We start from the raw sequence: 16987 nt of genomic DNA on the forward strand, positions 1-16987 counted from the left end.
AAATAATTATTTTTAAATTTATTATAAAACTAAACTAAATTATTAATACAGATTCGCGCGTAGCGCGTGTATAAAATATAGTCTATACTATATAAAAGTTGAAGTTATAAACCATTGAGGGTATCCACAGGATGTTAAACAACCAATCAAAACATGACAAAATACTATTTAAATTTACTATTCTTAACAATGTTAAAAAAAATTTATATAGGATGTTAACCACCAATTATATTATGCCAAATCATTATCTTAATTAAACATCCAAAATAGCCTAAATACTATATTACCTTAACTATAAGACAAAACAATTCATATTCCCAGAGTGCAAGCGAACTCATTAAAATGTGACCTTAACAAAAAGAAAAACCTAACGATCACAAGCTATGACCGACCATTGTATATAATAATTTTAACTAACAAAAACGTAAATAGTAAAAAATAATGCCTTAAGATATGTGAAGTTTTTAAACAAAATATATAAATATAAATATTTTATTTAAAATCAATCCAAAATATGAGAATTGTGACATATACAACTGAGGAAATAAGCAAAATCGGTAGGACTACAACCAAAAAGTTTAAAACTGCTAGCATACACTGTCAGGTTGGTTTGAGCAACTTCCGGAGCATACTATATAAAAGTTGAGGCTATAAACCATTGAGGATATCTACATAGGATGTTAAACAACCAATCAAAACATGACAAAATACTATTTAAATTTACTATTCTTAACAATGTTAAAATTTTGTTTATATAGGATGTTAATCACCAATTATATTATGCCAAATTATTATCCTACTTAAACATCCAAATAGCCTAAATACTATATTACCTTAACTATAAGACAAAACAACACATATTCCCAAAGTGCATACAATGTCTTCTTTCCATGAAACCCCGTACCTTCATTGTTGTATAATCTATTATGCCTGCAAAGGCATTAATGGAGATCCGAGCTTGATCCACTTCCTCATATTCTTCTTCTGTTTCAACACTTTCCAAAGCTTCATGAAACTCAATCATCTTATTCACACTCCATTGAAAACAATTGTGTTTTCTTATGCTTCAAGTAATGGTCTTTTGTGAATTTCTCATCACAATAATAGCATAAACCTTTCGCTCTACGCTCGTTCATCTCAGCATGAGATAGAAAAGGTTCCAGCTTCCCATTAACTTTCTTCTGTCTACTCCCCTCTTCTTTTTTCTGAATAACAAGCCCTCTCTGTTGATTTTGATTCAACTGAGACCTCTGAGGAACCCAACTAGTCTAAGCTTCCTTCCGCGGATGTGCTTTCTCGTATAATCTCCCAAGCACCAAGCATTGCCTAGTTGACTGAGGACTGAACATACGTATGTGCATTTGTGTGTCCAATCTTAGACCTGCAAGATACGCACTCATCAAATATTCCTTACGAAGTCTCGATCTTATCAATTCGAACTTCGCATGATACGCAGCAACTCCGTCAGTCTCCTTCAATTCCTTCAGTTCTGCCATTGGATTATCAAGAATTTCCTCAAATCTTTTTGAGTCTGTTCTTGTATGCTCGCCAATTTCGCAAGATCACTGCTTCCTCATCTTCTTGCCTCACTTCCTGATGCCAAGTCGATGCTTCACCATCGAAATGCATTGAGGCTATTCCCACTTTCGCTTCTTCAGGTGTATAATCAATCGCAAAATATTCCTCCACTTTACTAAACAACTCTTTGATCTTACACCCATCGAATCATGGAAAATCGATCGTCATTAATCTAGTTCAATCGTGTATGTTATTCAAATTAAATATATGTAAAATGTATGATAAAAAATTATGATGTATTAACTGTTCACATGCATCAAAAAAATTATATAATATTTTAAAATACACGGTAATATTTTTCAAAAATTATGAATATGTTTATAAACATAATTATTACATTTATAAATACAAATAAGTAAATAGCTAATAATAGGGTATAGTTATAAATAAATATAAATAACAAAATCAACAAATCATATTTCAGATAAGAAATTATATAAATCAATTAAATAATTAGTTTAAAAGTTATTATAAAACTAAAATAAATTATTAATACAAACTTGCGCGTAGCGCGAGTATAAAATCTAGTGGGTGTAGAAAGATTGGAAGGTATAATAGGACGAGACGTGTGTTTTTCTTCCTTTTTGGTAAATATTGTTTTTAGAAAAAATATTGAAGGAACATTTTTTTGATAATTTTTTGGAGGAACAAGAAGAAAAAACAAGTTTGGATATTAAAATTATTTTTCCCCTAATGGTGTAAATTTTTAAGGAACATTGCCTTTCCTTTTATTTTTTATTCTTCTAATAGTGACCAACCGAAGCATGAATGAAGTAATACTTAATCAACGTTGATTTCTTACTTAATGGATGCTAAACAAATTACTAACGATAATTTAGGCTAATTTCACAGTTAGCAATAATTATTGATTATAATAAATTTAGCATCTATTATTGTTTTTCCAATTTTATATGAATCTATACTTCTTTTTTATAGGTAGTGTATGAGCATATTATACCAAAACCACTTTGATATCAATGATCCCAGATAAATCTTATACTATTTAAACAGAAACATTCATTTGAACTTAATTATTGTGTTGTAAGTTTTAAATTTAATACATCTCATTTTGTATGTTATAACCTAACGAATTCATTAGTTTACTTTCCTGATATTTCGACAGATATATAAAATAATTGATTCACTATTAATTTGAATAAATTATAATAATGTTAATTAATTTAGATAAAATAAATACTATAGAACAAGATTATATAACACCACACATCATATTAGTTATTTATTTATATGTTTTATTCTATTAACTAGAAAAGAAATCTGCAAGGTTACGCGGATCATGACATAGTTTATAACTTAAACAAGACTTATTCTTGGGTTCACCCCCTAGGGTGATCTTCTAGGTTCACCAACCAATATGATTGTCTTATTTCATATTCGATATATTTTATAAAAAGAAATAAAATATTATCAAGTTATAATATGTTTTTAAAATAAAAAGATAAAAATAAATAAATTAAAAATATTAGTAATTACAAAAAAAAAATTAACCAGCAAAACACTAAACCCTAAATCATAATCCTTAAAACCTAAATCCTAAACCCTAAACCCTTGGGTAAACCCTAAACCCTAATCCCTTGGATAAATCCTAAACTCTAAATCAAAAACACTAAACACTAAAACACTCAAGGATTTAGGGTTTAGGATTTTAGTGTTTAGTGTTTTTGATTTAGAGTTTATGATTTATCCAAGGGTTTAGGTTTTACGATTTAGGGTTTTGGGATTAGGATTTAGGGTTTAGTATTTTGCTGACGACGTTAAAAATAAAAATTTTTTTTCTGTAACTACTATTTTTTTTTTACCATTTTATTTTAAAAATATAATATAACTTGACAATATTTTGTTTCCTCTTCTATAAGTTATCAAATTTGAAATAATGAAATTCTATTGGGGGTGAACCCAAAAATAACTCTTTAAACAATACCAAAACTAAAAACAAAAGAGTTCAGAGAATAACATTAAATTTTTTTTTTTTTTAAACACATCAAAAGAGCTATTATAGTTTGCCATGCTTGGTCATATCCTGCATTTAAACTTCCACTTTAACACCTGGAAATCTGCTTCGTACGTAATCCAACCTAGCATAATTGAGTCCGCGAGCTCTTTTCTTAACTTTTTTTGGCATGATCAACTTCAACTTCTTTAGCGATTTTGCGTGCCTGCAAAAGAACTCCACTATATCAAGCTCATGCCAATGGTTTGTATAGCCATCAATCGTTACTTCCTTGATAGAGTTAAACTCGTAGTTGCTGCTCTCCAAATATGACTTTTGATGAATTATCCAAAGCATACCAGGTTCAAATGTGAACTTCTTAATCTGCGCTTACCAAACGAGAATTTTAATAAACTTAATTAGAGTTAGAGAATTATTGATTTTGAGATAGATAAAGAGATACGTACATCGATCAAAACCTTTTCGACCTTAGGGGATCTTTTGAGGAATTCAGTAATGTGATAAAGAGTACACAAGTTTGGAGCTTTAAAAAGAATACAGAATTCTTTCAAGTTCAAAAATTTGAAAATCGGGCTTCTCATTTCTCCCTCTATGTATCTTTCCTTGAATGCCTATATATATACATGTCATAGGAAACATAAAAATTCATGTACATAAACCAAGACTGCTAAAGTTATAAACAAAAGGAAGTGAGTTATATAAACACAGGAAACAAACGCATGTGAATGTTGCATAGTCTATCTAAGATGAACATACTCGATCATGATCAGTTGATCACCTAAAGAGTTTGTGCAAAATTGCAAAAGAAACTCTAAAATTCACTCAAGAGTGTCTTTATCTGTAAAGTTATCCTATATTTCGTTATGTGGAAAAATGATATCGTATATAAGTTTTCCTCAGATATTGCAATAAAAACATGAAACACTTTTATAAATATAAGAAAAGTAAATTCGAAAAAGTTTACCTCAAGAAAGATATTTGTCGTTGAGAGGACATGAACTCCTGTATAGGCCACCATGTTAGCAAGCACCATATTAGACGAATCGTAATAACGCCAATTGTAATTCTGGATATAATAGAGTTTCGCCTCCTTAAGTGCGTCCACACTTGAAAAGTCAAGAATCCTAACAAATCCTTCATACTTGTAGCATTCAAGAGTAGGTGCATCTAAAATGATTTGCAAGCGATTAGGCATACAATACAGGACCAGTTCCTTGAACTTCTTATGATTGTGAGCATTGATGCTCAATACCCCATGCGTTATGCATCTGGTTAGTTCAAGCGTCTCGAGGTGAATGCAGTTGCTGAATATTGCATCTATCATCTCTGGTGTTACCTTGGACTTCATGAGCGCAAGTGTCCTCAAGAGTCTTAAACCCTTTGGGGTATTATTCGGTATTTCGAATTTACACCACCTTAGCTTCAAGACAGTTAGTGTCTCGATGGCCGAGAAATCAACAGAGAGATCCATAACTTTATTGGATTTGGAGAAGTTTAACGTCAGCTCTTGAATGTTTTTACCCACGAGAGTACCTTATCCTCTACACCAATATGATTGAGAATCAGAACAAATCGGTTGATTTCTGATCCTTTGTGTTGATTAAAAATCTCTTCAATTATAATTACAACCTCTGATTGACTACGTCTCCTGGAGTATATCCTGCCGAAATCAAGGTCTCGGGATCGAATCGCTGCTTCCCTGAATGTTTTGGACACAACCCGGTTTTGTAGAACATATTGGATGGGGAGATACGTTGATATGATGTACTCCACCAGATGTTCAGGCAGCTCTACAGTGAGATCTTCAGTCAGCTTGTCAATGCATTTGATCTTCTTATTTGGGGACTCTGACATTTTTAATATTTTTCTTGGAATGAGAAATTATTTCTTCAGTAGAAATGATCTTTACATAGATGATTTCATGGTAAAAGGAAGCTTTGGATATGTTTTTGTGTTTTGCTTTTGTAAATGGAAGTAATATAGTCAATGAATCATTTAGGCAATATATATTCACAAATTAGGACACACTGAATTGTAGTCTCTTTTCTGTTTGTCTTTTTGTATAAAATATAAAGTTACCATTATTGAGAATTTAAGTTTTTAGTGAAGAACAAGTTTTAGTCTGTTTTTTAACCTTTTTATAAATGAGAAATCTGCAAAATAGACCATAATGAGAATGTTTTTGTCTCTTTATACTTTTGATTTAGTATACAGTTCTAAAATAATTATCTTCATAATACCAAAAAATTATTAAAACTAAGTATAAATAAAAAATACGGAAAATCAATATGATGATTGTAATATTTTACAATTTTGGAATACACAAATTGAATTCCAAAAACAATTTGGATATGTTGATCTAGATTTGCTAGATTGCATATTATAACTTCTTACAAAGATTAAATAAACTTTCTAATTGATCTAGCATCTACGTTTTATAAATGATATAATTAATATTTTAAAGTATTCTCTATGATATATCTAAATATAGAATATGTGTATCTCAGTTCTAACCAAACCTCTTTACTATTATAAGGTACAACATATATTGTAGGCTTTTTACTTCATTGTTGAAAAATATAGATAACGTTCATTTATGTTCTATCGCTTACCCTATCATATATAGTAGATAAAACAACTACTCCTTACAATCAAGGCCATAGTCTAAGTTCTTTATTTTGAACCCTAATGGGGCCGCTTGGCTTCTTTGTTTTATTTTTTGTTTTCGTGTTTAATTCTATAATTATTTTCTTATTCTTAATAATATATTGAGATGACTTTTTATTACTCAAACGAGTTAATGAGTTCTATTGTGACGTAGGAACAATTGGACTTTTACGTTCGAGAAACTCAAAAATCTCATTTTTCCTATGAAAGAACATTGACATATTTAGGGTTTCTTCTTTAAAATTTCATAACAAAGATATTGTGTCATACCGAAGAACTTTTCAACAACTGTTTTTTTCCGTTGAAAATCTGATTAATCCTAGAATCTACATTACACCATATCATGATTATTAACTAAAATATTGTAACTACATTAGAGCACCCTTATCAATAAAGTTTCTCAACTTGATATCTAAACTTCATAATATTAATATTTTAAGATCAATTAATTGATTGATTAAAATTTATTACCTAAAATAAATTCAAAATATCCATATGCAAACACATAGCAAAAAAACTTTCAAGAATATCTAAGAAGACAATTTTTTTAGATACTTTTCTATTCTCCCTTCTATTTACTCTAATTTGTTTTTGTAATTACTTAGATCCCTATTAGGTACTCCCTCTGTTTCATATTATTTGCCGTTTTAGAGTTAAAATTTTGTTTAATTTAAGTGTCGTTTTATGTTTTCAATGCAAAATTTAATAACAATTTTTTCAAATTTTTTTATGTTGGTTGAAATAAGGTTAGGTGTATAGGTAATGATGTTTTTATTTTGGAAATATACAAAATTAAATGTTTTATTAATATGTGTGTATAAACCTAAAACGACAAAAAAGTGAAACGAAGGGAGTATCTTCCAATGGAAGTGCTCTTACACACCATAGCCAGTTAGATTAATTGACTTATTTGGAAGGTTTTATAGATAAATCTATTTAACTGTGATTTTTCTTGGCATAGAAAAAAAACTATGATTTTTCTCGATGTAAATTAATTTCTGTTGAGATTTGTTTGACTTAATCTTTTCTAAATATCGTTGATAATTATATTGATGTTTAACTATTTTTTATTATTAAGTTGTTAACAGAAACTAGGGATCTTCTTACACTTATATTTGAATATAAATAGTATATATATATATATATATATATATATATATATATATATATATATTACAATCGATTTGAAAGTATTAAATTGTTAGAAATTTAAATTGTTTTGTATTTATTCATTTCCTTGTGTCTAACAAATGTAAAATAATTTAACTCACAAATTGTTGCAAAGCGGATTGTAATATATATATATATACACAATTTAAGTTTTTATACAATTTTACCCTTTAAATAACTAATATTTAGATATCAGTTTGTTTGTATATGTAAATGTATAAATGTATTTATAAGCATGTGTATATTGTTTCTTAATAAAAAATTTAAAAGCTTTATATAGATTGTTCGATGCTTATTAACTAATACAACACTGTTATAAATATTTTATTATAATTTTATATGTATTTCTATTTGAATAACATAAAATATTAATCCTTATGCACTATATCTAACTTTTTTGTATTTACCAAATTTTTAGAATGAAAGTATTATTATATACTTATTTTATGCATATTTGTATTTAAATACTCTTATTTAATTCTTTTAAATGCATATCTAATATTTTTCTATGTATATTTAGGTCTAAATCATAATAAATATTTTTATGAAATTTAAATAATAGTAACTATCATTTTGTTAGATATAAGAAAAGGAGAATATATATATATATAAACAACTCTTTGATCTTACAGCCATTGGATCATGGAAAATCGATCTTCGTTAATCTAGTCATTCCAGTATAATTTTGTACCTGATCATGACGATTGTATCGATACTGCTTGTTTCTCACCGTTTCGACGCCATGAACCTCGCCGCAAACCTCCGCTCCACTTGTTGAAGCATTCATCGGATTCTAACTCGACATCACTTTGAAAGCTTCGATCATCTCCCGTACTTCTACATCGCGTCTCTCATTTTGCTCGATCTGAGATGCGATTGCCTTCTCCAATGCTTCGAATCTGTTCGCCAAAGCTCCTTCCAACTCTCTCGTCGCCGTTCCTTCTGATAACTGATAACGTTTGCGATCTTGTTTCCGCCATAGATTCCGATCAACACCACAATAACTCTGAGGACATGACGGCTATGATTCTACTGATAACAATAAACATACGTAGCTTATCATTATGAATCGACTCGACATTCACGAGAAACACCAAATCGTAGCTTAGTTGTAAAGACACCAAAAAGAACGATATTTTCCAATTATAAGTTCCAAACGAATTACAGAGATGAACCAAGTTCTTGAGAAAAATTACAACAACAATTTGATCTAGAAAATATCTACAAAACTCTGTTTTACACTCGTTACAACGAGAAGATGATCTCGACCAATGAAATGACGACACCTGTCAATTCCTTCTTCCGTTGCAACTAACTTGTAACAAACTCCCGCTTTCTTTATTATTCATCCACGTGTCAGAACTTTGGATGAACTAATGCGAATGGGTGTAAGCTTCGCTGGGTGTGATCCCACAAAGTTTTTTGAAAGGGTAGCGGGTGCATGAGGAGTCCCGGGAAGAGAGCGAAGCGTTGCTCCTGAGGTGTGCTCTCATTTCTATGTATCAGACCCACCCTCACGTGTCCTTTTATACAGCCTGTTCATGTAACTCGAGGGAAAATTCGTTCTCCCCTATATCCTCTGAATTTTTTTCTTTAAAGATAGTGTTGCTGTTTTTTTGGAAGCCTAGAGCATGTTTAATGGGGTTCTTAGGGTAGAGTTCTTATTGGAATATAAGAACCTGTCTCTTTACTTTTAACTAAAAAAACTAAGAACCGGTTCTTAAATAAGATATTTAACTATTTTTGAGATCAGGAATACATGTGTGTTGTCCAAAAAAAAAAAGAGAATACATGTGTGTATTTCCAAAACACCACTTTGAGCAGAAGCAACAAGAAAAGGAACAATGATGCAGAAAATTGCTGGGAGGGTAGGAATCATAAGAGCTCAGAAAGATGGAGGTGAAAACATTAATGATTTAAATGTTTGTATTATTAGTGTAAGTTAGAAACAATATTTACTTTATTTTATATTCATATTAGTGCATATACAAACCACACTGAGTCAATTTCATGTTTAGATTTCTAAGTTTTTTAGGAGGGTCTTTCGGTACATCCGTTCCTCGAACCCAAGACCTCACCCTTTTACATTGTAGTTGTAAATGTCCATCATCAATGTTGAGAGCTGAATGTAAGTCGGTATGTTGTCCATAGGATCATGACTTCAGAAACAGTCTTGGCCGGCTAAATCGATGATTTTTTTCTCAATATCACGATGGTGTGCACGATGCAAGTTCAGTTGCACTTCACACTGTCAATCTTCTGACCTCAACAATTAAAGTTGATACAGATCAGCCGTATCTAAGATTTTGTTTTCGAACTATTTCGCGAACAAAAGGTTATACACTGCAGGTATATGAAGGAAAACATGACTGAAAGTAGAAAGATTCTATTTATTTACCATACGGAACCTTAGCAACTTTCTACAAGGTTCGAGTGTTTTTACATAAGGTGTTCTTGATACCTTGTGTTTCCATGTCCATTAACTGTAGTCTCTATTACTCAGTTTTCGAGAGAAAGATTGTGTTAATCCTTTTCACCCTTTATGATACAGTATGGGAATAAAGGGTGGAGCTCTGAATGTCTCATTTACTTTATGTCTGACTAGATACTTTTAAGATATTCAGATTACCATGAGATTACATATTGTATTTCTTTGCTCTGTTTGTAAGTATTCATGGATCCTCACCTTCAATGAATATACACAGATTAATTCTCCATTTCCGACACCAGCAGAACAGGACCTCCTACCCGAAGGTCAAAATCCACTGGTTACACACAAAGCAGGACAGAGAATAAGATAAAATAATTGCTCCACCGAAAGATACTGTACAAGACGGCTTGAGATGTACAAGTAGAACCGTGTTAATGGATACCAAGACTTTTTAGGACCAGGGCTTTGCAAATAATTACAAAAAACTGAAACTATTTCTTTTGGAAATTGAGTTTGCTCATGAAGAAGGCAAAAAGAGAAGCCACGACAATGGGGAAAGCGATGAGGACAAACGCTACAAGAGCCAAGGAGTCATATCTGTAACCAAAGTAATCCTCCAGGAAAGCTGAAACTCTCTTCGTCTCACCAAATGCTATTATCTGTTTGTCAACATCTCCGTACTGAGAATTCAGCAAGCCTTCCAACACCCATGATGTGGGGCTCAAGTAGTACATCCATATCCACCATTTTGGGATTTTCTGTGGAAAAAGATTTACATTTTTCATGTTTACAAGTCTGAAACTTGATTTCAACCCAAGGCACCAGAATATCTTTCTTTATATATACAATTTCATTCAATGCAGAAACATTTTGTGCTATATATAAGACCTAAAGCAATGTCTATAAGAACACATACTTCATATCTTGGTTATTTGTGAAAATGGCATGAGAGAGAAGGGGGCTTACCTTTTTCGGAATGGTAAAGCCAGCAAACAGATTTACCATGGAGAAAAAAGTCGTCCTTAGAGTCAACGCCATGTGGATGTTAGGCGTCAAAGCGACCATAAGCATGCCACAGTAGTTGAAGATAAGCAACGAGCAAAAAGTGCTGTACCAGCTCCAAAACATTTTGTAGACTGACATATGGTAACCGATCATTGGATATACGATTATAGTACATAGAAGGGACTGGAGAAATGAGTATGGAATCTCAACAAGGACCTGCAAAGCCATACAAGGATTCAACTCTGGATGCTATCCTACAAAAGTATTGGCATCTAATAATAGGAGTGAAAGCAAGATCTATTAACCTGAGAAAATGAGTATGCCCATGAGGAATACATCCGAGCAAACCTTTCACGGTAGAAAACGTTGCGTTCGGTTGCAATGAAGTTCATCACTGTTGCACAGTTGTTTATACCCGAGAAGATTACTAGAGTGTACATTGAGCCAAATATGCTGAAAAGATCTTGCTGATTATTTCTGCAGAGTAAAAAAGAAACACAGACTGATTAACTTGATTTTTTGGTGGAGACTCGCAACACAATTATATTTCAAAATAGGGAACAGAGACTTACATGTCCTTAGCTTTTTGCCAGAAGAGAAGGCCACATAACGTAGAGTTGAGAAACATGAAGACTATGCGAGTGAGATTGTGAGAAGGGTTTCTCCAATACGAGCAATGTTGTTTCCAAAGGCAAGCCTTTAGTTGCCCCCAACCTGTTTGCGAAAAACGCGAAGGAAAGCTTAAAGCGTCTGATCCCACAGACGCAGAACTCAGTTGCTCAACCATCAGTTTGTTCTCCCTGCAAGAAAAGACCGAACAAAACAACTCTCAGAACAATAGTTTTTACCGACGGATGCAAAAACCATTATGAGGATTGCTGCACAAAGACTCACTTGTACAGAGTTGAATCCTTGTATGCTTGTGCAAAATCCATTCCAAGTTGTTCCTCTGTATATTTACTAGTAATATCTAACATCCAGGTGGCTGGATTACAATTCTTTTGGATCTTTGGAACCCCAGGAATTCTCTATTGATAAAATAGTTACTCTAAAAAAAGTTATTTCGTGAAAAAAAAAAATAGCCGAGGATGAAAGCAGTCCAGAAACTGACCTCAAAGTAGTCTATAACTTTACTTGAATGTCTTCCAAGAGGGCCATAGTAGACAAGCTGTCCCCCGTTTTTCATTAGGATCAGCTGCAATTACAGGAATAAGAAGCTGCAGAGGAAGTTTAGAGTATGAGGTTAGAATCAACTGTGTTTTACCTCATCAAATGTCTCGAAGATATCTATGCTCGGCTGGTGGATCGTGCAAACAACCGTTCTCCCAGTCTCAGAAACATTTTTCACAGCCCTCATAACAATGGCAGCGGCTCTTGCGTCTAGCCCTGTGGTAGGTTCATCCATAAATATGATGGAAGGGTTAGCAACAAGCTCCACAGCTATAGTCAGCCTTTTGCGTTGTTCTGTGGATAAACCACTAACTCCTGGAAGTCCCACCATGGAATATTTAATATCCTCAAGCTCAACTGTCTCAAGAACTTCTTTGACGAGTTCCTGAAGCCACATTCAGAGTATATATATATAGTCAGATTAAAATGCTGCCAGTGCCTTGTTGTGGACTCTTTTTTGGAGAATGTGACTACTTACATTCTTGATCTTTGAATCGATGTTATAGGGAAGTCGAAGCCAAGCAGAGTATTTCAAAGACTCTTCCACTGTTATATTAGGAGAATGAATATCAAACTGTTCACAGTAACCTGATACTCGTGCAAAAGTGTCTTGAACCTTAGGATACCCTCCAACTCGGATCTCTCCTTTGATGTCACCACGTGTTTTCCTTCCAGAAAGGACATCAAGAAGAGTCGTTTTACCAGCTCCACTGACACCCATCAGAGATGTAAGAACTCCGGGCTTCAATGCGCCTGTCACATCCCAGAGAAGCTGCCGCTTCTTTCCCTAAGAGGGACATGAGTTACATGTGTAAGCTTGTGCTCTGCTTGAGAAAATATAAGTATAATTTTACCTGAGGAGTCTCAATATGATACTGCACGTTTTGAAATGTGACATTGAGGGGCTTGAAAGGCAAGATGATTTTTCCTGTCAAAATGGACCAAAAGATATTAAAATATATCTGTCAGTCAATGGCTAGTTAAAACTGAAGAAGAGGGACTAGACTATAAGAAAAAAGATACCTGTTTTAGCTCGGGACGTACTTTCCGGACAGGGCTTAAAATCTTCTTCTGAGGGCTGAATATTCTTCCCATGAGAGACAATAGCACGGGATCTTTGTGGATCTTAACATGCAAGAGATGTTCTTGTCAAAGTTATAATTGAATAACCAGTTATAAAGTCATTTGTGGTGAACTTACTATTCCGATATGTCAAAGCCAATGCGTAGAGGACATTGAAGAAGAATATAAACCCGATTAAAGCCCCAAAACCTATCCAATAAGAGTCCCTTCCGAAATTTAGTCCACGTACATCCAACACTTGTTCCCCGGCCGTAGTGTTGCTAGAGATTAACTATTGCAAAAGATGAAGCAGATCAATAAAACTAGAGTTGCTAGAAGAAAAAAATGTGAAAGACTTCTGAAGTATTATAATATTTACCTTTCTCCACCGTGGCGCGTTAAATTCATTTGCAGTTAGACCAATCTCAGCATATGACAATGGAGAAATCCAAAATCCCCATTCCAGTCAAGCAGGCATGGACGCTGAAATATACAACCTTTTTTTGGTAAACTAATCCTCACTAAGTGCATGGTTATAATCAACACTGAAACTTACATTTTGGAATAACGAAGCCTCCGAATGATGAGAGAACCAATACTGAGATAGCTCCGATGATTGAGGAAGCAACAAACGTCCGAAAGATTGCTGCTATGGCGCGAAACATTGATACACACGAAATGTTGAATGTAAATAAGATAAGGAACTGTCGAAAGAACCTGAAGGAAAGTAACACTTACCGTGAGAAGCAGTTTCACTCTGAGTTTTGGATTTAGTTTTAAAAAAATAAAATAAAGTTACCTACCTTCCGACCTCGGGGCTGTAACCAATGGCATAATATGTGAGTAATGTCCAAAGGAACGAGTCAAAAACCGAAAGAGGTATCTTTAAGACAATTGAAGGGATTGCATATGCCCAAGCAGGATAGAAGTATAAATCTTTTTGTTTGCAGAACACTCCCATTCTAGAGAGAGTCAAAGTGAGCTCTGGAAGCCCATCAGCAAGAAGTCTAAACAGAGCAGTGAAGAGAGAACCCATAAGATAGTTCCCATGACGAGCATCCGTCGTAGCTCCAGCTTGTAGAAAAACGGTCATTGTTACTAGCGCATTGAAAACTAACTGCAGAAAAAAGAAAGAAGGGGTTGAGCATAGAATGGTAAATGATGATGGAACCTTCTTTACAGAGTAGAAGGAACGTTACCAGTCCAGATTTGAATAAGTAAATGAAAGAGTTGCGTTTCATCAAAAGATATTCTCTCCTAGAGCAAGCTTTAAGCATCTCCCATTTACCCAATGAGTATTTTCTAAAACATAAACCATCCTTGCGAGACTGAGACTTTTGAAACGGCTTGGAGAGTTCTTCCTTTACCAAAACCCCAAGATTTGATTCTTGAAACTTGTCGATGAATGAATCAACAGATATATAACTGTAGGGCTTGTCTCTAAGGCACCAATATTGTTCTTGATCTTTTTTAGACATAACCTGTTGCAGCAGAATCATGTAAATGGTTAAGGTTCTCCACCAGATATGGTCAATTTTAGTCCCATACCTCTTGGAGGAAGTCAGCAACGCCTTTCCTCTCTGGACACTTAAATCCAAAATCTTCAAAGAATCTGCAGATATCAGCTCGAGGAGCATGGTAAATTATCTTTCCTTCGCCCATCAGAATCACATCGTCGAAAAGCTCAAACGTTTCTGGTGCAGGCTGAAGAAGTGAAACCAATATGGTGGCTCCAGCTATATGCGCCAACTGCTGGAGACATGACACTATCTGGAACGTAGTTGAGCTGTCCAAACCATTCGATATTTCATCCATGAACAGAGTCGTAGCTGGACCCACAACCAGTTCTCCTACAGTAGCCACGACATAGATATTTTAATAGCTCTGTTCAGACGACTGTGAATGGCTGTAGGAAAAGGAAATTACCTGTTGTCAACCTCCTCTTTTGGCCACCAGATATTCCAGGCCTCGAGGCATCTCCAACTCGTGTATCTGCACAGATATCGAGTCCCAGGATCTGAAAGATTGATTCGTGAGATTATGTTAAATGTGGAATAGGGATAAATGGTCAGAAACTTAAGTAAGCAGCATACCTTTAAGATATAGTCAGTTTGCATATTGTTTTTCAAACCTATAACAGATATTGCCTGTCACAGTAAAGATAAAAGAGCAAATTGAGGTTTCTTTACGTTTTCAAAGTGTTTCAAAAAGAATTGCAATCTTTCATTAGATACCTTCATGTAAGCATCTATATCAGGATCTGGAACAATTTCTCGGACTTTCTCCCTTCTACTGATCTCCTTGATAATTTCTGTTGAATCAACCATGGCTTGTTAATGAAAAAACTGAGTCCAGCGAATTAGGAAAAATAGAAGAAATTTGGTCCTCACCCATTCGGCTTCCGATGCCCAGGCAACACGCAGAGAAGTCGAGCGTCTCTCTCACACTCATCTCTGGAATATGCAGATCGTTTTGACTTATATAACTCGACGTTTTCTCTGGAATAAACTCTGAAAGTAAGCAACCATTGTAACTTACTTCTCCTCCAACCTGTAAAGTGAAGACAACCACTTGTGATCTCCGATAACACTATAAGAGGTTTTGTTCAGAAGGCTTATGTATTTACTTCTTTAGTCAGACCTTTACTGAAGGGGCAAGTCGTCCAGAAAGTGCCTGTAACAGAGTGGTTTTGCCACAACCAGGAGGACCGAGCAACAATGTCATTCTGAGAGAAAGACCAATCCATCTTTTAAACTCGGTGATAAAAACAAGAAAAGAAACACTACACAAGATAGCGAATCACCCTTCATTTCTTATTCCTTGCAACATAAGTTATTAGGAAACTGCCTCTTGAATAAATTTACCTTCCAGGCCTTACGATACCGCTCAAGCCTTTTAAGATGCTTATCTTGGTTTCTTTCTTTGAACAGATGAACTCCTGTAAAACAACCATCAAGTGTTTTTGAATTAGCCACACAGAGAAACAACCTTCCGTAAAGAACATGGAAACGGCAACAGCCCTCCACTTCCAGATCGATGTAGCAAACACATTTAATGTTACTTACAGATAGTATGCCTTTGACAGTATTCCAAAGAGTGGGGATAGGCTTTCCGTGAACAACTTCACATTCCGCTTCAACAGAAAGGTCTCTGAACCTCACTTCCACCGTTGGTAACTCTATACCAACCCTACAGTTACAACGGAATAAAAGGTTGTGATATAAAAACACATTATTAACATAAACAGATAACTAGAACATGGCTTACTCATCAATTCTCTTCCTTATCTTTCTGAGTAAATGGAGGTTATCAGCCTGGATTTGTTTGACAAGCTTTTCAATCAGCAAATGTCTCTCAGCAGCCTCAAGTTTAGTAACATCAATTACTCTCCCTTTATCCGAAGCTTCATCTCTTCTCTGAAACAGAGCAGTAGTAATCCTTTTATACGTAGGTAATCTCTCAACTGTAGCCCACTGCGACCGAAGCTCCTCCTTGTCATCGCCAGAAGCAAACTCTGCTTGTAAAGACTGTGCCTTTTCATCATCATCTGCACCTGTTTGAGCCATTGTCAAGCAAAAGATACTTAAAAAACAAGGAGAAGCAAACTTCAGATGAAGAAGAAGCTGCTATAGTCAGAATCTTTGAATATATATATAACTTTAACAAAACTCACGTACACATTACTCGAGCTGCACGTGTGAATACGTGATCTCATCCATAGAATCCGGTCTTGTACAGAGAAATAAAAAAACTGCACAAAAGAATGAATAAACTAATAAACGTCTGCTAAGCGTTGAAAACTCTGATTAAAAGTAAAGAAAATGGAATCAAAATAAGATCTTTTCACCAATAGTGTGCGAACAGATTCAGGGTATTCATACTTCCATACAGCTCTCTGAGGCATTCCATCGAACGCATTGGCCACGTTTTGT

The 16987-nt window shown here is 34.2% G+C and overlaps 2 pseudogenes; both read right to left on the minus strand.

Annotated features, from left to right (window-relative positions):
* Positions 1-3524: 3524 nt before the first annotated feature.
* On the minus strand, positions 3525-6878 carry LOC106345713 (annotated as a pseudogene).
* Positions 6879-10171: 3293 nt separating this feature from the next.
* Positions 10172-16717, minus strand: LOC106452415 (annotated as a pseudogene).
* Positions 16718-16987: the final 270 nt, after the last annotated feature.

The sequence above is a fragment of the Brassica napus genome, chromosome C6, assembly GCF_020379485.1.
Source record: "Brassica napus cultivar Da-Ae chromosome C6, Da-Ae, whole genome shotgun sequence".
Taxonomy (NCBI): Eukaryota; Viridiplantae; Streptophyta; class Magnoliopsida; order Brassicales; family Brassicaceae; genus Brassica; species Brassica napus.